The sequence below is a fragment of the Chiloscyllium punctatum genome, chromosome 23 (genome assembly GCF_047496795.1).
Source record: "Chiloscyllium punctatum isolate Juve2018m chromosome 23, sChiPun1.3, whole genome shotgun sequence".
Classification (NCBI taxonomy): Eukaryota; Metazoa; Chordata; class Chondrichthyes; order Orectolobiformes; family Hemiscylliidae; genus Chiloscyllium; species Chiloscyllium punctatum.
In genome coordinates, this window is record NC_092761.1 from 29,291,167 (window position 1) to 29,310,833 (window position 19,667).

Genomic DNA, 19,667 nt, shown 5'->3' on the forward strand with positions numbered 1-19,667 from the left:
AAGGCAAAAGCTGTTTACAGAGAGAGTTGTTAGGATTTGGAATGCCCTACCTGGTAGATTTTTAAAGAAGACTCAAGAGGGAACTGGATATATATTTGAACGTTCCGAAATTAAAGGGCAACAGTGATAGAGGTGGCAAATGGGAGGATTTGGGAGACATTTCACAAGCTGATGCATACACAGTGGCCAAATAGCCTCCTTGTGTACATTAAAGTTCTGTACTCTATCATGTACAGATGCAAGTCAAAGACAGTATCAGATTATTTCCAGCTGTAAATGTTGGCAAATATCTGATCATTTTGCTGCAGCATAACCATTTATAATGCAAGTATTGCAAGTTCAGCTTGATGATGAAGTCTAATTAGTACTCAGCACACGAATATTTTAAATTTTGTATTCCAACAGATAAAACAAATATTTCCTTTGCTTTGCCACAAAACTCTTTCGAAAATGTCTGACTGTTCACTCACATGGATATGTTCTTCATTCTTTTTCACATTTCACATTAATACCATTCATTCTGAAAATTGCAAGGTTTCAAATTGTTGTTCACTTCAATTTAATAACACAAATCATTTATTTAATCTAATATTCTCTGTTCATATTGAATTATTGTCATTTTTCAATTGTTGGAAAAGAACTGAAGCTCGCACATTCAGTGAGAAATTAAACTGATCGATTATGTATAAATATGTAAGAACGCAATTTCTATATGACTGTTCAATCGTTTTCTCACTCGAAAAATACAATCATTCAGACGCCAACGACTTTCCAAATGTTGGAGCAACGATGTATTCATTTGAATACTGACAATGAGTATGTAATTGTAGCGAGTTTTGAGAAGATTTGTAGCTCAGGTTGAAGTTTTGGATGTAGGCTTCTTTGCTGAGCTGGGAGGTTCATTTCGAGATGTTTTACCATCTTCATCTTCAGTGGGCCTCAGGGGAACCAACGCTGAATATTCCTGCTTTCTATTTATATGTTTGAGTTTCTTTGGGTTGGTCATGTCATTTCCTGTGGTGAAGTCACATCCTGCTCCTTTTCTCAGGGGTGATAGTTGAGGTCTAACTCGGTGTTTTTGTTGATAGACTTCAGGTTGAAATGTCATGCTTCTAGGAATTCTCGTGCGTGCCTCTATTTGGTTTGTCCTAGGATGGATGTGTTGTCCCAGTTGAAGTGATGTTCTTACTCATCCGTTTGTGAGAATACTAGAGAGAGGATGATGTATTTTTGTGGTTACTTGATGTTCATGTATGCAAAAGCATGTAATTGTGATCAGCACTATAGTCAGATAACATGTTCTTTGTTCGGTATTAAATAAAACATACAATCTTTATTTTTGTATCATAAAATGTTGGCATGAAAGTATATTTTAGGTTGATGTTATATATATGGAAATAAATGTTTTCAGAGGTGATGCAATTATTGTTTGGTTGAATAATGATATTTCACACTTTTGTGAATCACAATTCACGAACCTAGCAAATATCTGATTTTTTTCAGATCAGATTGCAATCATAACCTACATTGAAAAAAGACTTTAAAAGATTTGAATTCAGTCACAGCTGCCTGTGATACTGGGTAAGACATTTGTCTGCTCTTAAATGAATCCAGAAAGCTTCCACCTGGGTCACGGCAGTCATTCAAACATTATTTCACAACAAATTATTTCGACTCCACCTTCGGTCTGAGCCTTGACTGCGAGCAGATGAATGGACATGGAGTGTCAGAATCACATCGCACAAGTTAATTATGGTGATGATGTCTGGCTTGCCTCCCAGACTCCAAGCATCTGCTATCTGGACCAGACACTGGGTAAAGATGTTAACAAGGTGACAGTATTCTGCAGCACATTGTGTCTCTCAAAGAAAGCTCCAAAACCGTGTCCAATAAATGTCACCTTCACATTCACCAGTATACAATTGTAAAAAATTGTACATCTCTGTTGATGGAGAAAAATTAATACATGGGTCAACCAACAAAATCTATCTGAAGAACACAGCAGCAAATGACAGGTCCAGAATCACCTTAATAACAGAACTTGACGGATTCTGTCTGGTGTAGGTCATCACACACATATTGTACTGGTACTCAGGTGATTGTAAGAATGCACCCCAGAAGTGGACGTCTTGGCCTAATGCCCCTACAGAGCGTCCTGATCTCACACACATCACTCCCTCACACATTCAACAATTGAAAAGAATCCACATGCTGAGTGAAACATAGAACAGTACAGTGCAGACCCTTTGGCCTTGACGTCCTGCCGACTCTTTATCCTACTCTAACATCAGACTAACCTCCATACCCTTCATTATGCTATCATTCAATTACCTATCCAATGGTCTCTTAATATATCCCCAATGCAGCTGACTCTACTACAGTTGCCAGCAGTACATTCCAAACATCCACCATTCTCTGTGAAAGGAACCGACCTTTGACATCTCCATTCAACCTTCCTCCACTTACCTTTAGGTTTTTCTCCCTCATGATAGATATTTGCACCATGGGAAAAAGTATCTGGCTATCCACTCTATCTTTGCCTCTCGTCATCTTATACACCTCTATCAAGTCATCTCTCATCCTCCTTTGAATTCATCAAATGCAACTTTCCTGAACTAAGTAATGGAGAAAGTGAGAACTGCAGATCCTGATGAACTGCTGATGCCCAAAGCTTTGACTCTCCTGTTCCTCAGATGCTGCCCCACTGGCTGTGCTTTGCCAGCGCCACACGTTTTGACTCTGATCCCCAGTACCTGCAGTTCTAACTTTCTCCATTACTTAGAGCTCTCCCCTCTGCGCACTGAACAGGGAATTAATCAGCAGAAACCCATTGCATGTGAAGCTGACTGTTTAATTCTGGGAAGTTGCATTTGATGAATACATTTATTAAAAGAGAAATTACAATTCATTCCCAGAGTTACAGTTTTTGTTCATGAATTGGGCAGCGTGAGAACAAACAATGAATGACTAAAGAACTCCGCATTATAGAGTATTCTACGTGTTATATTCCAGGCTGCACGTCGTTTACTTTCATGCTGGGAATATCGGATAAACAGATGTGATAACGGAATGAGGTGAAATCGGGAAGTGTGACATTTTTGCCTTCACAGAGATGTGTTTGAGGGAGGTCAGAGCTGACAACTCAATATCCTGTGATACAAGACCTATAGGCACGACAGGAGAGGTGGTAAAAGAGGAAGTGGGGTGGCATTACTAATTGTGGAGTTAGTTACTGCAGTAAGAAGGATCTAATGAGGCTTGGTGGTTAGAGCTCAGGATAAAAACCATGAAGACACACCGCTGGGGATATATTATAGACTCCCAAACAAAAGAAAGTACAGGAGCTGATATAGAACCAATTTACTGAGGTGTGCTAATACAACAATAGGATCATTATATTCAGGCATTTCGATTCCAAACATTCATTCGGGTAGTGATAACATTTTTAAGAGGGGACAGATGCCTTGAAATTTTTTCCTGGGAGCTTGTTATGTCAACGTGTAGCAGATACAACAATGGGCGGGGCTGTGCTGGGCCTCACCGTGGGGAACGAAGCCAGTCAGATGTTGCAGGTAGGTTTGGGTTGAGCATGAAAGGACCAGTGACCGTGTCTCCTATGTCTTGAGTTTACTGAGGAAAAGACCCAAAAATGTTTGAAAAATAAAAGCTTTTTGCATTTGGGAGACTGATTTTATGAAAAAATATGACAGGATCTGGCCAAAGTGCAGATGCTTCGAGGTGCAACTGTAGCAGAACAGCGTGGGGCGCGAGTTAGGGGGTCACTTGAGCAAAATGTAATTGATGATAGTGTCGGCCCAGCATGTTACACCAAAGATGAATTTTAGGAATACAAGCCCAGAGAACCTCGGGTGTCGACACATTTCCGAACAGAATTAAAAAGGAAAAAGAAGCTTAAAGCAGTGACAAAATGAGCAGGTCAACAGAGGTCCGAAAAGAATATAGAAAGTGTAGGGCAAAACTTAAAAAGTCAGTAGAAGAGCATAAGTGGTGGCGAGGAGTTAAAACATTCGAGGGTAGAGATTAGCAAGAATTCAAAGACATTCTTTCGGGTTATTAAGGGGAAGAGAATAACACGGGAGAGAATGGGGAGTATTTAGGGACCAAGGGGGCAGCCTGTGCACGGAGCCAGAGAATATGTTAAACACTGACTTTCTTCCGATCTTCAGTTTGAAGAAGAAGTTCCTGGATTCAAGGAGAGTGACCGTGTGATCCTTGAGTGAATTGATACAGAAGCTGAGAATGAATTGGAAGTTTTTGCGGGATAGAGATTAGGCCAATACACAGTCCAGGATGAGCTGTATCTTAGGCTGACGTGAGGAGATTACAGTCTCTTAAACTTTCATTTTTGTTTTCTCTCTGGCCACAGAGAAGGTGTGATAGGACAGGATAGCATCAAATATTGATACAACTTTCAAACAGAGTGCTAGAAATACCGCATGGGGTTAAAGACCACCAAGTCTCACATCAGTGAGAGGGAAATCATTTTCGAAAATTCTTCGGGCTGTTAAGGCTAGCTCATTACATATCTTTAGGATTGAGGCAGACTGATTTTCATACAAGGTTTTTGGGGAAAATATAGACAAGTGGAATGGGGATTATGAAAATCGATCTCACCGAATTGAGTGGAAAAACAGACTCAGTGAGCGGATAGACATACTGTTGTCCCTATGTCGAATTGTATCATTTTTACAATAGCCTTGTATTCACTCGAACATCAACCTCTCTCGCTGTGGAGTGAGACACAGTTTGGAATGCAGTCGATGGATTCAAGGAATTAATAAATGCAGTACTCTTAGAGAGAAAGGACCAAGGGACTGTGACAACGCAGATTGGCTATCGGGGTGAAGATTATCAGCAGCGCAGTTAGCACTACCAGAAGGAAAATCTCAGTAAGACATCTTCCAAGGCCAATCAGTGATCTTGGATGGAGAGCAGGTAGTCAGTGGCCAGGTGTCAAGGAGTGCTTAATGCCCAAATGCTACATCACTGCAGTGTCTCCCTCCTTCCCTAACCAAAACTAAATGTGAAGGGGTAGAGAGACATGCGGTTGGTAGCATAGTCAGGAGTAATGTTTGGCTCAAGAGGTTTTGGACAGCAGCAGCTCAGCGAAAACTGCAGGCAAGCTCAAGTAAAGTCCTTTCAACTTTAGTCTTGCCGCAATGGAGATGGCAGATAGGACTGTTGAACGTTCCTCCTACGGGATGTGGGGAGCTCAGGGAAATTCCCACAGTCCCTGGTAACTACACGTGTGGAAAATGTACCCAACTGCAACTCCTGGGAGACCATGGTCGGAAGCTGGAGCTGGATGGCTTCAGGATCATCTGAGATATTGAGAACTTCATAGATAAGAGCTTTTGTGTTGTGGTCACACCCAAGACTCGCCCCAATCATGTTTCTGTAATGACTATAATATCCCAGACCCGTGTTAAGATCCATGCTATGAGTACATCAGGCTTACCTATCTGTCCTGTTGCATTTAAATAAGGGCAATTTAATCCAACAGGAGTCCTTGCTCCCTGTTGTGTTCAAGACAGAGAGGAAGTTGGCAACCACCTGGAATGGCGAACGGAATAGGCAGAGAATGCAGGAATCCCCTGTGGCAATTCCCCGCGAAAACAAGTACACCGTTTTGGATACTGTTCAGGGGAAATACATTCCACGGGAAAGCAGCAGTAGCCAGGTTAGTGGCACTACCATTGACTCTGGGGCACAGTGGGAAAGGGTAACAGATAACAGGACCTTAGAGATAGGAGAGTCGATTGTTAGAGGGACAGATTGGAGATTCTGTGGCCTCAAATGGGAATGCAGAATGTTGAGTTACCGCCCAGGTGCCAGGGTCCAGGATGTCTCCGAGCAGCTGCAGAACATTCTCAAGGGGGAGGGGGAGCAGCCAGAAATCATTATGCATGTTGGCACAAATGACACGGGTAGATGTAGGAATGAGGTCGTACAGAGTGATTAGTGAGAGCTGGGAGAAAAGTTAAAAACCAGGACCTTGACGGTGGTAATCTCCTGATTACTTCCATTGTAATGAGCTAATGAAAGTAAGAATAGGAGGATATGGCAGATAAATAAGTAACTAAAGAATTGGTGCGGGGGTGGGGGGCAGAGAGATTCAGATTTTTACATTGTCGTCTTTTCTGTGATGGAGTTGACCTGATCAGGAGGGACAGGTGGCGCATGCACTGGGAAGGGGACCAGTATCTTGTTGGCGAATTTTGTTCATGCTACAAGGGAGGATTTAAACTATATTGGCGAGGAGCGATACCCTCATGATCAGGGAGGCAAGAACGAGGCTGGTAGGAGATACAGTAATCAGAAACAATAAAGTGAAGAGACAGGTCAGGCTGGAACATGATAAGGAGTAAGGAATGCCTGTTGGATTAAACTACTTTTATTTCTGTGCAAGAGGGTTGGCAGGAAAGACTAATAAACTAATGGCGTGGATAGGAACATGGGATTGGGATAATATAGCCTTTATAGAAACATGGCTAAGCGAGGGTCAGGACTGGCAGCTTCACACATCAGGTACAGGTGCTTTAGCCGGGCAGGGATGGTGGAAGGAGGGGAGGAGGAGTTGAATTTCTGATTAAGGGGATTATCACAGCAGATATCAGAGATAAAATAACTGACCAATCATCCAGTGAGGCTTCGCGGGTGGAGCTAAGAAGTAGGAAGTGGATGATGATGTCACCGGGGTTGAACGATAGGCCTCCAAATAGTCAACGTGAATTTGAGTAACAAATATGCAGGGAGAAGGGAGACATGCACGAGCAATATGGTTGTCATAAGAGTGGATTTTAATTTTTGTAACAGACTGAGACTGCCAGAGTGTGAAGGGATTTGATGGAGTGGAATCCGATAAGTGAATTCAGGAAAGTTTCCTCCAGCAGTATGTAGAGGGTCCTCCTTGGGAAGGGGCAAAACTCGAACAACTCTTGGGAAACAGAGCAGGACAGGTGACTGAGGTGACAGTGGGGGAGCACTTTGGGGCCAGTGACCATCGTCCTATTAATTTTCAAATAGCTCTGGATAGGGACAAAGCTGGCCCACAGGTTCAAGTTCTAAATTGGGACAAGGGGAATGTTGATGGGATTGGACAGGATCTTGCAGGGGTCGACTGGAGTAATTTGTTTGCAGGTAAATGGCCCGCTGGCTAGTGGGAAACCTTTAAATGTGAGATAGCTAGAGTTCAAGGTCTATATGTTTCTGTGACGGTGAAGGGCAAGGTTGGCAGGAATGGGGAACCCAGGATGACAAGAGATATTTAGGCATTGACTGGTAAAAAGAGGGATGCGTGGCTCAGGCACAGGCAACTGGGATCAAGGGAGGCCCTGGCGCACAATAAGGGATATAGGAGTTTACCTTTGATGGAAATCAGGCGGGCGACAAAGTGGACATGAAAGAACCTTGGCTGAGAAGATTAGGATGAATCAAAAGAGGCACTTTAAGAATATGTGAGAAGTCTGGTTGAATTTATAACACAGATGGCAAGCTGGAAGATTAAGTCCAATTCCAAGATCCTGTGCTTAAACAAAGAGGCAGTAATTTTTCAAAGTGCTCAGCAAAATTATATATATTTGTGAAAAGGAAGGACTGAATGAAAAGGAGTATTCTGCCATTTGTGTCTAAGGAAATAAGGGAGTCTATCAAACTGAAATAGAAGGCATACAAATTGGCAAAGACCAAGAAGAAATTAGGAGATAAGAAAAACTTTAAAGATCACGAAAAGCTTGATCGGATTTTGACTGGGTATACAAATGAGTAGCTATCCCCAGGGCAAGAATAGCAGTTTACACTGCTCGAGGAAACCTATTGCGTGGGGAACATATGGCCTATTTAATTGTTGAAGTACTTATCTGAGGAAGTCTGTCAGCATAGAGATGAACCTGATAAAGTTAAAAATTACATCGTGCGTGGAAAGCTAGTGCTTCCTAATAAACCTGTTGGACTATAACCTAGTGTCGTGTGATTTTTAACTTTGTCCACCCCATTCCAACACCGGCTCCTCCACATGAGAATCCTGACAGACAACCCCACCGAAACTGAAGCACCTGTCAAGTACTTGACTGGGCCATGGAGGTGTTGGGGAGAGGTGTGTTGTTTCAACACAAAGTGCTAACTTGAACTAGACATTTTAAACTGCCGTTGCCACGGAGATAATCCTGACAACCAGCCTCCATTCAAAGCCACAAAGCACGTTAACATGGACTTGGCTGTGTCTCAGTACTTTTTCCAGTCACACTGAGATTTGAAATATTCGCCCACGGACAGAATACACACCTTTCCTTCCAGATGAAAAGCCTAATGATATTCAGATCGGCACGGATCAATAACAATCAGACTTGAACATGAAGTTCAATTTGTATTTCTCATCTGTAAATCCACCCTTTCTGTACCCTACAACAGAAAAAAACAAGTCACCATTGTTAATACAGGATGGAAATTTATAAGACAATGATAGTATTAAATTGTAGTTTCCTTGTTCCCCCAAAGCTTTAAATCTCAGTCTCACAATTTCTCTCTCTTGTTAACTGAAATCCAAACCAATCTCGTCCCTCCTTTCCTCCACACCCAGTTCTCACAATCTCTCTCCTCGCCTTGAATTCAGTTTGCGAGCTGCTGTCTGCAGACTCAGAACCAAATCAATGAGTTTGACTTGGAGCCTCCAGGGTGTTGGTGAATCCTCCCCCCATCTCCCAGAAACCCCATTCTCTGATGAGAACCATTCTGCACACACTGGCCAAATCATATCTAGTTGAACTAAAATTAACCAAATTAGAACTCTAATTAGAGGCCCTCCTTGTCATTTTCCATAACAATCCTGACTATTCATAAGAGGTCTGACAACTTGCTGCAAAATGCTCCCCCATTGATACTTTGACCACTCGTCAGGATATCAGGCAAAGGGCTATTCCCTTAAATCTGTCCTCAGAAGAAAGAAGGAAGGGAGCTGCTAATGACAGATTAATCCCACACATCCACAGCCTCCCTCCCTGGCACTGACCCGCCCTGCACATATGCCAACAACTGGCCAGCACTGCGCCCGTGCACTGATCTCCCTTCTTACGGAACATGCTCTAGATCACACAGGAGCCTGGAGGATTGATATCAGTTGCTGCCCAATAGAGTGGAGGGGGCGGGGCTGGAGGACGGGAAATAATGGGATTGTAAACAATGAATGAATGTGGAGGACACTGGGGATGGACAGGTCAGTGAGGGACAGGAGCAGTGCAGCAGCAGGAGGGAATACTGGACAAACTGAGTAATGGGAGAGTCTGACGGGAGAGAAACTACAGGAAGGTTCTGTTTGGAGACTCAGGCAGGGACAGCAGGGAGAAAGTATGGCCTGGTGGCTTGGGCAGGTTTTCTAATCATCCTCTTATAAGCCGCTGTTACCAAACTCTGAACCCGATCCTCTTGGTCCAGAGGAAAGGGCACTACCACCATTTCATAGTGGGGTGGTGGAAAGAAAGGAAGATTTGCTCAAACGCACTCACATGGAAACTCCATGAGCTCCTCGTACTTACTGTCTACGGTGGGGATGGAGGAGACAGAGCAGGTGGGAGGGGTAGGGATATAGGGACTGCCTTTCAAAAGGAACTCACTTGTGTTGGTGTTATTAACAAGACTCAATACACAGTCACCAACACAAATCTGGTGTACGTGAATGTTATCCAGAATATTAACTCCTATAACTGGGTGATGCAGACCCCAATGTGCAGAGTTAAGTCCTGGATATCAATAACAGCCTTGTGCGTGGGAAATCATGTCTCATGAACTGGACTGAGTTTACTGAAGAAGTAACAAAGCGGATTGATGAGGGCAGAGCGGTGAACATGATCTTCATGGGCTTCAGTAAGGCGTTCGACAAGGTTCCTCATGGGAGATTGGTTCGCAAGGTTAGATCTCATGGAATACTGGGAGAACTAGCCATTTGAATATAGAACTGGCTCAAAGGTCGAAGACAGAGAGTGGTGGTCGAGTGATGCTTTTCAGGCTGGAGGCCTGTGACCAATGGAATGTCATAAAGTTCGGTGCTGAATCCACGACTGTTTGCCATTTATATCAATGTGAACATAAGAGGTATTGTTAGCGTGTTTGCAGATGACACCAAAATTGGCAGTGTAGTGGACAGTGAAAAAGATTACCTCAGAGTACAACGGGATCTGGATCAGATGGGCGAATGGGCTGAAGCGTTCAGTTTACAAAAATGTGAGATGCTTCATTTTAGGAAAGCAAACCTTAGCAGGACTTTTGCAGTTAATAGTAAGTTCCTGGGGAGTGTTGCAAAACAAAGAGACCTTGGAGTGCAGGTTCATGATTCCTCGAAAGTAGAGTCACAGGTGGATAGGATAGTGAAGAAGGCAGTTGGTATGCTTTCCTTTATTGGTCAGAGAATGTAGTATCGGTGTTGGGATGTCATATTGTGGCTGTTCAGGACATTGATTAGGCAAATTTTGAAATATTCCGGCAATTCTGATCTCCTTCTTATCGGAAGGATATTCTCAAACTTGAAAGGGGTCAGGAAAGATTTACAAGGATGTGGCCAGCGTTGGATAGGGTGTTTTCCCTGCCGCGTCGGAGGCTGAGGGGTCACCTGATAGAGATTTATAAAATCAGACGGTCTTGGGTAAGGCAAATAGACAAGGTCCTTTCCCTGTGGTTGGGGTATACAGAACTAGGGGCGAGGGAGGGGAGAGTAGGCAGAGAGGGTGGGCTGAGGGTGGGGGGAAAGAGAGGATGTGGGGATTGAGAGAGGTGGTACAGGTGAGGACAGAGATGGGGCAGGGGAGGACAGGCAGATGCAGGGGAGAATCAGAGAAAGGGGAGTGGAACAGAGGGGGAGGGAAACAGAGAGGGGGGAACAGAGAGTTATTTTATCGATCTACAACACAACCCTGTTCCTGTTTTCTCCTCCTCACTTTCAATCCCTCTGAAGAACTCAGAACTGCATAGTTCCTGGAAAGTCGTGTTTCAGGGAGACTGGGTGCTGAAGACTGCATTTGGGACGCTGACATTTATTGGTCTGTGCACTCATCAATAAAGGGACCTGGGTTCGATTCCACTCTGTGTCGTGTTTGCACATTCTCCCTCTGTGTGTTTGCACGGGCATCCTCTGGGCGCTCTGGTGACCTCAAAAAATCCAAAGAGGTGCAGGTTAGGTGGATTAACTGTGGGTAATGCTGGGTTACATGGTTCAGGTGGGATGCTATTCCGATGGTTGGTATGGTATCATGGGCTGAATGGGCTGCTTCCACACTGTATGGATTCTGTCACTGAGTATAAGAGTTAGGAGGTCACGTTGTGGCTGTACAGGGCATTGGTGAGGCCAGTTTTAGAATACCACATTCAATTCTAGTCTCCTCGATTTCAGAAAGATAGGACTCAGCGCCATAATAACAAGTTCCTGGGAAGTGTTGACGAACAAATACACTGTGCAGAGTGGTTTGATATTTCCTTGAAAGTGGGGCTGAAGGTAGACAGGTCGGTGAAGGTGGTGTTTGGTATGCTACCTGTTATTGGGCAGTGCACTGAGTATAGGAGTTGGGAGATCATGGTTCGGTTGTACAGTTTATTGGCTCAGCCACTTTTGGAATGCCCAGACAGCTTTACATTCTAGTCTCCCTGCAATAGGAAAGATGTTGGGAAACCTGAAAAAGTCCAGAAAAGATTTACAAGGGTGCTGCCAGTATTGAAACATGTGAACCATTAGGAGGGGCTGAGGACATTTTGCCTGGAGTAGTGGACGTTGTGGGATGGCATTATACAACGTCTTCAAAACTGCAGTGTTTCCTGCAACTGTCACCATTTCAGATGCTGCCAGACCTGCTGAGGATCTCCAGCAATTTTTTTTTTGTTTTTATTGCAGATTTCCACGATTTTGCTGAGGCACTTAGAGTCAGAGACATTTAAAAGGTTTCATATTTTGTTGACTCTCACCCTGAGATGGCAGGACTGATGGATGAAGAGGACTCAATCCTCGTTTAATTCTCCTTTCCTTTGTCTTTCTGAGCTGTTGCCTGCATCACGAATACTCCCAACCCCCTGCCAGACTCGTTATAATCTCACCAATTGAACTGGCAATCACCCCACCAGGAGATTTCTCCCAGCCCTGCCCAATGGTAACCAGTCAGGCTGTTACAAGTCTCACCTAGCCCAGAAACAGTCGCAGTGCCTGGAAAATCTAAACCCTTCTCTGGTACACCATTTCTCCAGCCACACATCCAGCTGATCTAGCCTCTTGTTCCTGCTTTCACTAGCACATGGCACTGGGTGTAAGCCTGACATTATTTCTTTTTATTTGAATATATCTCTGATTTTCCTTTATACATATTTCAGGCCCTCATCCCTTTGTTTCGCGATGTCGTTGGTATCTGTGTGTTCCACAACCATTGGAGATTTACCCTCCATCTGCAGAACTCACTGTAGCCACTCCATGATATTACAGATCCTAGCACCAGGGAGGTAACATGCCATCCTTGATTCATGTCTGCGGCCACAGAAGTACCTGCCCTTACTCTGACCATTGATCCCATGTCACAATAACCCTGCAACTGTCTTTCCTCCTGTTCGGTGCAGCAGAGCTATCTGTGGTGTCATGACCCTGGCTGTTGCTGATTTCCCCGAGAGGCCACCCCACCCATTCACCCCCAACAGAATTCCAACCGGTATACAGTATCTGTTTGAGAAGGGGATGATCAATGGGGACTCCTGCACTCCCTTGCTGAGCCTTTAACTTGATGTGATGTTCACCCATTCCCTTTGTGCCTGTGTAACCCTCACCTGCAGTGTGCGAACTCACTAAACGTGCTGTCCATAACATTCTCAGTATCATAGATGGTCCACAGTGAGTCCACTCACAGCTCCAGGTCTGAAAAGCAGTCTCCCAGTTGCACAGATGGACACACTTCCTACACACATAGCCGTCAGGGACACTGGAAGCGTCCCTTATTTCCCACATTGTACAAGAGGAGACTGCCACGGGTCTGAGGGTTCCTGGCTCAATGTCTCTCTAGATTCAGCTAGTTACTCCCATTAAGAGAATTTAAAAGAGCTTTCAACCTTCCTTCACTTCAAACATATCCATTATAATCAATAGCCCCAATCTTCACTTAAGCTGATATATTATACCTTAAAAACTGTTAACAAATACTCCGCAGTATCGCTTACAAATTGGCTGTTCCCATTGGGACCATGCGAGATTCTGAATGGCCTGAACTAAAACTGAGTTTCAGTGTCACCTTCTCCCTGTCTCATTTCCCTCTGTTTTCACCCAACTCCAAAATATTCTCATTGAGCCAAGCAGCACTCAGCGTCAACATGGCCTTCAGCAATATCTGAATGAACAGATAATTGTCAGAATCTGGAAAATTCCACCTGAAAAGTTACTGGAATTTGAGTCCATAAGAAATTTTATTGGGAAATTTACAGGGAATTGAAAATAAGGAGTTCACAGGTTAAAGTCATGAAGTGGTTGACTGGGTCTAAACATGACAGTTCCTGCAAAGAGTCGAGGTGTAGTTTGGATAAATCTATGGTCCCTCTCAGACCAATATCTCCTTCCTGGGCTGCACGGCCCAGAACAGAGCACATACCCCAAGGGTGATCCAACCTTGAATTTGTACATCTTTCTGCTATTTGCTTTACAAAAATAGGAGAGTCTGGAATAGGGTGGTTCTGGAAAAGCACAGCAGTTCAGGCAGCATCCGAGGAGCAGTAAAATCGACGTTGTGGGCAAAAGCCCTTCATCAGGAATAGAGGCAGGTGCCTTCAGGGTGCAGAGATAAATGAGAGGAGGGTGGTAGTGGGGAGAACGTAGGAAAGAGTACAATCGGTGAGTGGGGTGATGATGAAAGTGATGGGTCAGATTGGATGGTGGAGTGGATAGGTGGAAAGGAAGATAGGCACGTAGGACAAGTCATACGGACAGTGCTGAGCTGGAAGTTTGGAACTGGGGTGAGGTGGGGGAAGGGGAAATGAGGAAACTGGTGAAGTCTACATTGATGCCCTGGGGTTGAAGTGTTCAAAGGCAGAAGATGAGGCGTTCTTCCTCCAAGCGTCGGGTGGTGAGGGAGCGGCGGTGAAGGAGGCCCAGGACCTCCATGTCCTTGCTGAGTGGGAGGGGAGTTGAAATGTTGGGCCACAGAACATTGTTTTTACCTAAAAATATGAGCTACTTTTCGACAGACAGAACAGACAAACCTTTCTCGTTCCACAGTTAAATGCCAATGATATTCAGATCCTGATGACTCCGCTGACTGTAGAAACATGCTTTTGAGATCCCGGTCTCAATTATTCTCAATTAATATCTGATAAAAAAAATTCACAAGACAAAGCTCACCGTCAGTGCAAGATGAATATGATAGACAAATATTTCCCTGGTATGTATCTGATGTGTAAATGCTCCTCTTCAAACCACCCCTCGCACACCCAGGAAGAGGACATGTCCATGTGCCTCGCTGTAACTTGGCCCCAATAAAGATGGCGGCTAGAACCCAGGACGTATCATTGCCTGAGGGCCACAGACATTTTCCCATTTGCTGCAAACGTGGGAGCAGGAGTTTCTAATTCAGGACTAGCGACCTGTACAGAGTGTAATTAAACCCCTCCCAGTCTAAACTGATACATTTCATTCGGTTTCCGCTGCCACTTCCCCTTTCCTGTTTCCACCTCCTTCACACACCAAGGGTCATTCTGGTACCTGTGACCCTTCCTTTGATCCGATTGTAGGAATTCTCAATTTTCCCAGCTCCCGTGTGGATACAGGGCCAACAAGCTCATACCCACCCTCCGATGATTATCCCACCCAAACCCATTCCCCGACCCTATTACTCTACATTTCCCCTGACTAATGCACCTAAACTATGCATTCCAGAACACAACAGGAGATGTAGCTTGGCCAATTTACCGAACCTGCATATCCTTGGACTGCAGGAGATGGGGGATAAAGAGTAAATAATAGGTTGAGATGGAGTGCAAAAAGAGACAGGAACATTTGGAAAGACAAAGGAGTGGATAATGATCTTGCTGGGAGGGTGCATAGCTGTTAATGGAGGGGACAGGAACCTGTGTCTGGCAGCATCTCAGTGGCGGTAGTGGAAATGGTGGCTGAAGATCTACGTTCTGCTGCCAAAAAGACCCTGAGCTTCCAGTTGCCTGCCACTTTAACACACGAGCCTGTTCCCTGGCCAACATCTCTGTCTGAAGCTTACTGCAGTGTTCCTGTGAAACTTGATGCAAGCTGGCAGAACACTCCAGAACATACCAAATTGCCTCCTCTTTCAAGGATTCACAATTACCCCTGCCATGTGGTCAACAATGCCCTCCAGTTTATCTCCTTCACTTCCTGCACCTCTACTCTTGAACCCCACACCTCCAACGCAACAAGGATAGAACCCCCCAATCCTCACCTTCCACCCAGATACAACACAGCATCCTCTGCCAGTTCCACCTCCTACAATCAGACCGCATCATCAGAGATATATTTCCCTTCCCATCCCTTTCAGCATTCCACAAAGATCATTTCATCTGCGACTCCCTCATTAGATCCATGCTCCCCACCAACCCACCCTCCACTCCCAGCACCTTTGCTTGCCAGTTCAAGAGGTTTAAAACCTGTGCCCACACTTTCACTTCACGTCAATCCAAGGCTCCAAAGGATCCTCCCACATGCAGCAGAGATTTCCCTGCACGTCCAGATACCTCACCTATTTCATCCTTTGCTCACGATGTGGTCTCCTCTTCATTGGTGAATCAGGACGCCAACTTGATTCAGAGAACATTTCTGGAACACATGCACCAAACAACTCCACCACCCTGTGGCCGACCACTTCAACACCCTCTCCCTCTCCACCAAGGACATGCAGCTTCTGGGCTGCCTCCATCGCCAAATCCCAGCCACCCGACGTCTGGAGGAATAACAACTTATCTTCCACATTGGGACCGTTCAACCACACGGCATCAATGTTTGCTCACCTCCCCTACCCCCACCTTCTCTCAGATCCAACCCTCCAACTCGACACTGGCCTCTTGAACTGTCCCACCTGTCTATCTTCCTTCCCAATTATCCACTCCAACCTTTCCCCATTACCTCCCATCTACATCTACCTATTGCCTTCCGAGTTCCCATCCCACCAACCCCACACACCCCTCTTATTTACCTCTCAGCCCTCTTACCTTTGGAGAGCCGATGAGTTAAGCAACCTCCTTTCTGCATTAACAATTCTGTGAACTTTTTATTCTGAGCCCTCTAAGGAAATATCAGGGCAGGGTTTGTAAAGAGGTCAGATTGAATGAGGGTCTCAGTGAACAAAAGTGAGACACAGATACAGAGAGGTTTTGGGATGGATTGAATCAAATGTTATCAATTTGCACGGCTGCTAACATTACAGAAGTTACAAAGGGGAGTGATCAAGAGAGTGGAATTAGAGCAGCAAATAAATCTTAAACATTTATGCAGCTATAGGGGATGCTGGGTAAAGATACCACAGTTAGTGCTGATTTCATTCCAGACACATCAGCCAGAGCACACAATCCTTGCTGTGTCTACCATATTGATCTCTTTAAGATTTTTGTTCATTTGAAGTGTTTCATGTTCAGATAGACCAGAGAAGACAGCTTCATTCTCCTCAATGTCTTCTGCCAAGGCAATGCTGCTGTTAGAATTCAAGTCACTATGGCGTGTTACTGGCTGCTTCATGGACTGGAACTGGCAATTGAGACTGAAAGGTTACTGTATAAAATATCTTCAATTGTATTGCCAGATTGCCAGACACGAGGGGTTTTAAGAAAAAGAATTTAAATGATGGGCACTGAGTGTCAGAGTGCCTACTGTTGTGGGGACAATCGGTTTAGATACAATCTATTGGTAATTGTTAGAATTGACTTATCCTGGCTCCAGAGAAGTGGGCAGAGCATTATAACGGTCATCGAAGGTGGTAGCAAATTTCCCAGAGGTAACAAATCGTAAATGACAGAGTAGGCATGAGTTCTGCTGGTAAAGTCTATAAATTTATTCAAAATGGCTCCAATTTACTTTCAGAAACAAGTGAGAGAAAAGCACATTGCTGAGGCCTTTGCATTAGTCCAAATTTAGAAATTCAGGAGAGCTGGTGTTGGGAGTTTTAGTAATGATAGGGAAAAACTTGTTTCACACAGAGAGAGAGTTCACACATGGAAAACTCAGCTTTAACATGACATCAACTGCAGAGTCGTCCAATTCTGCAGGTCCTGATTCTTATCAGTAATATAAAAGGGGAAAGGAGTATTCCTAGCTCAGAGAAATCATTCCCATGTTAGGCAAGTTGTCGAATATTTAACCGGTCATGTGATCTGGGAAGACACCAATGTAACGGGACCAGGGCGAAGCTGTGTAAATGTGAAGAAATTTGCCTTCCCCTCCCAGTGGGACACTCACTGACACAGTCACACTTGGGAGAGGCTGTTCACCTGCCTCACGTATGGGAAGGGATTTACTCGATCTTACAATCTGCTGAGGCACCAGAGGGGGCACAATGGATTTAGATCCTTCACCTGCTCCATGTGTGGGAAAGGATTCACTCAGTGCTCTGGTCTGCTGAAACACCAGCGAGCTCACTTTGGAGAATGACCATTCACTTGCTCCCAATGTGGGGAGAGATTCACTCAAATGCACCACCTGCTGAGACCCCAGTGAGCCCACACATGGGAGAGGCCATTCAGATGGTCAGTGCGTGAGAGGGGATTCAGTGATTTATCCTGACGCCCTGAGACCCCAGTAAGCCCACACAGGGGAGAAGCCATTCAGATGGTCAGTGTCGTGAGGGGATTCAGTGATTCATCCTGATTCCCTGATACACCAGTGAGTGGATAGGAGCTGTTCCCCTCTCTGTGTGACAAGGGATTTGCTGAGACTCAACACGACTGAGAGACCAGTGAGTGCACACAGGGAAGTGGTCATCCCCCTGCTCCGTGTGGTGTAGAGTTCACACATCACTGCAGGACTCGGATTCTGCAGTTACTGTCCATCAGAGTCAGGAGTGGACCTTATACACGATGACACTGCTGGAGTATTGATGTTGCTGTTGTTAACCACATTAACTGGGCTGGAGTTGACTGAATTTATATTGCCACTTTCTGAACCTCAGGATGCCTCTGTGGGCAGTAGGTCACCACAAACAGCAATGTGACAAAGAGCAGGGTTCATCTGTATTGATTTAAATTGTGATCATAGCAATGCTGTCTCACAGCACCAGGTAAAAGGTTAGAGTCCAGCCTTGGTCAACGGCCTATGTGGGGTATCCACATTCTCCCCATAATAGTGTGGTTCCCTCCATGTGCGCTGGTTTTCTCCCACAATTCAAAGATATGCAGGTCAGGTGGATCGGTCGTCATAAATTGTCCACAGTGTTCAGAATTTGCAGACTAAGTGGATCAGCCATGGGAAATGCAGTGTTACAGGGATGGAGTGCTCCGGGCGGGATGTTCTTCAGATGGTTGGTGGGATTTGATGGACCAATGCTCTCCTTCCACACTGTAGGGATTATATTCTATGATTGAGGATAAAGAATATCCTCAGGGTTTCCTTGGAGGAGGTGCATGTGGTGTGTCTCAATGCTCTCTATGCCATTAGATAGAGGTGGGCACCGCAGGGGATACAGTGCATTATCTCCACCGCCACCGCCACCTCCTCACCCCCAACTCTACTTTGATTTGGTCCCTTCCCACTCTGTCACTTGTAATGGTTTGCTTTGCCCATAATGGGCTTTGTTTGTAAATATTCAACTGATAACACTGGTGTGCTACTGCTGGTGATTATATGTTAACAAAAAGCAAAATAATGGAATAATGATGTTGATGGTGGGAAGGTTGCTCAGCTGTGTGAGATAACACTTCTGGGTAGGAGAAATGGGAGAAAAATGCTTCACAGCTCACAGAACAAAAACTGAAAGTAGTTAAATCAAACCAAAGGTTCAGAGAGGGAAGGAATAGTAACTGAAAAGTGATGGGGTCCGGGAGTAGACTGGATTCTGTTTAAAGGGCATTTGAAATTTTAAAAACTGTTATATGCAGATAGTTTCGATTCTTTAAGTTTTATTTATTTTGGAATAAACTTGTACTTTAAAAAAAAACAAATTCACAAACCTTGCGTTAAAAACAAATGTTAAATAAAATCTATCAAACCATCCCTCACTGAAAACAGAGGTGGAAGTCCAATCTCCTGCAGAATCCCTGCCCACTTCTTCCTACCTGGGCTCCATGGCTATATACATACCTGGGAGATAGCAGCAGGAGAAGGCCATTCGACCTTTTAATCTGGCTCCACCATTCAATGGGAAACAGCTGACCATCCAGCTCAGTCTCCTGTTCCTGCTCTGTTCCATTCCGCTTTCATGACTTTACCTTGAAGAACTATATTTCAGTCCTCCTTGGGTTTCACTGCCTTTTATACCAATGATGTTGCTGTGTTCTTGCTGGGTGTAGGCAGGGGTAATGTGATGGTGCTGCCTCCTGGAGGACACACTCAGCATCCCTCATCATCCTGCAGGATCATCAACCGGGTTTCAGCAATGAGGGATAGAACCCATTTCCAGGATATGGTCATCACTGGCTCAGCCAGCATTTATTCCCCATCTCTCGTTACCCTTCAGAAGATGGTAGTGAGC

At 44.7% G+C, this 19,667-nt stretch overlaps 1 long non-coding RNA gene across 1 annotated transcript; it reads right to left on the reverse strand.

The window, feature by feature from the left end:
- Nucleotides 1-612: 612 nt before the first annotated feature.
- On the reverse strand, nucleotides 613-19,310 carry LOC140493972 (uncharacterized). Its single transcript, XR_011963815.1, has 3 exons — nucleotides 19,277-19,310; nucleotides 14,227-14,333; nucleotides 613-1,208 (listed from the first exon to the last, which is right to left on the reverse strand). It is a non-coding gene; the product is annotated as an uncharacterized lncRNA (long non-coding RNA).
- Nucleotides 19,311-19,667: the final 357 nt, after the last annotated feature.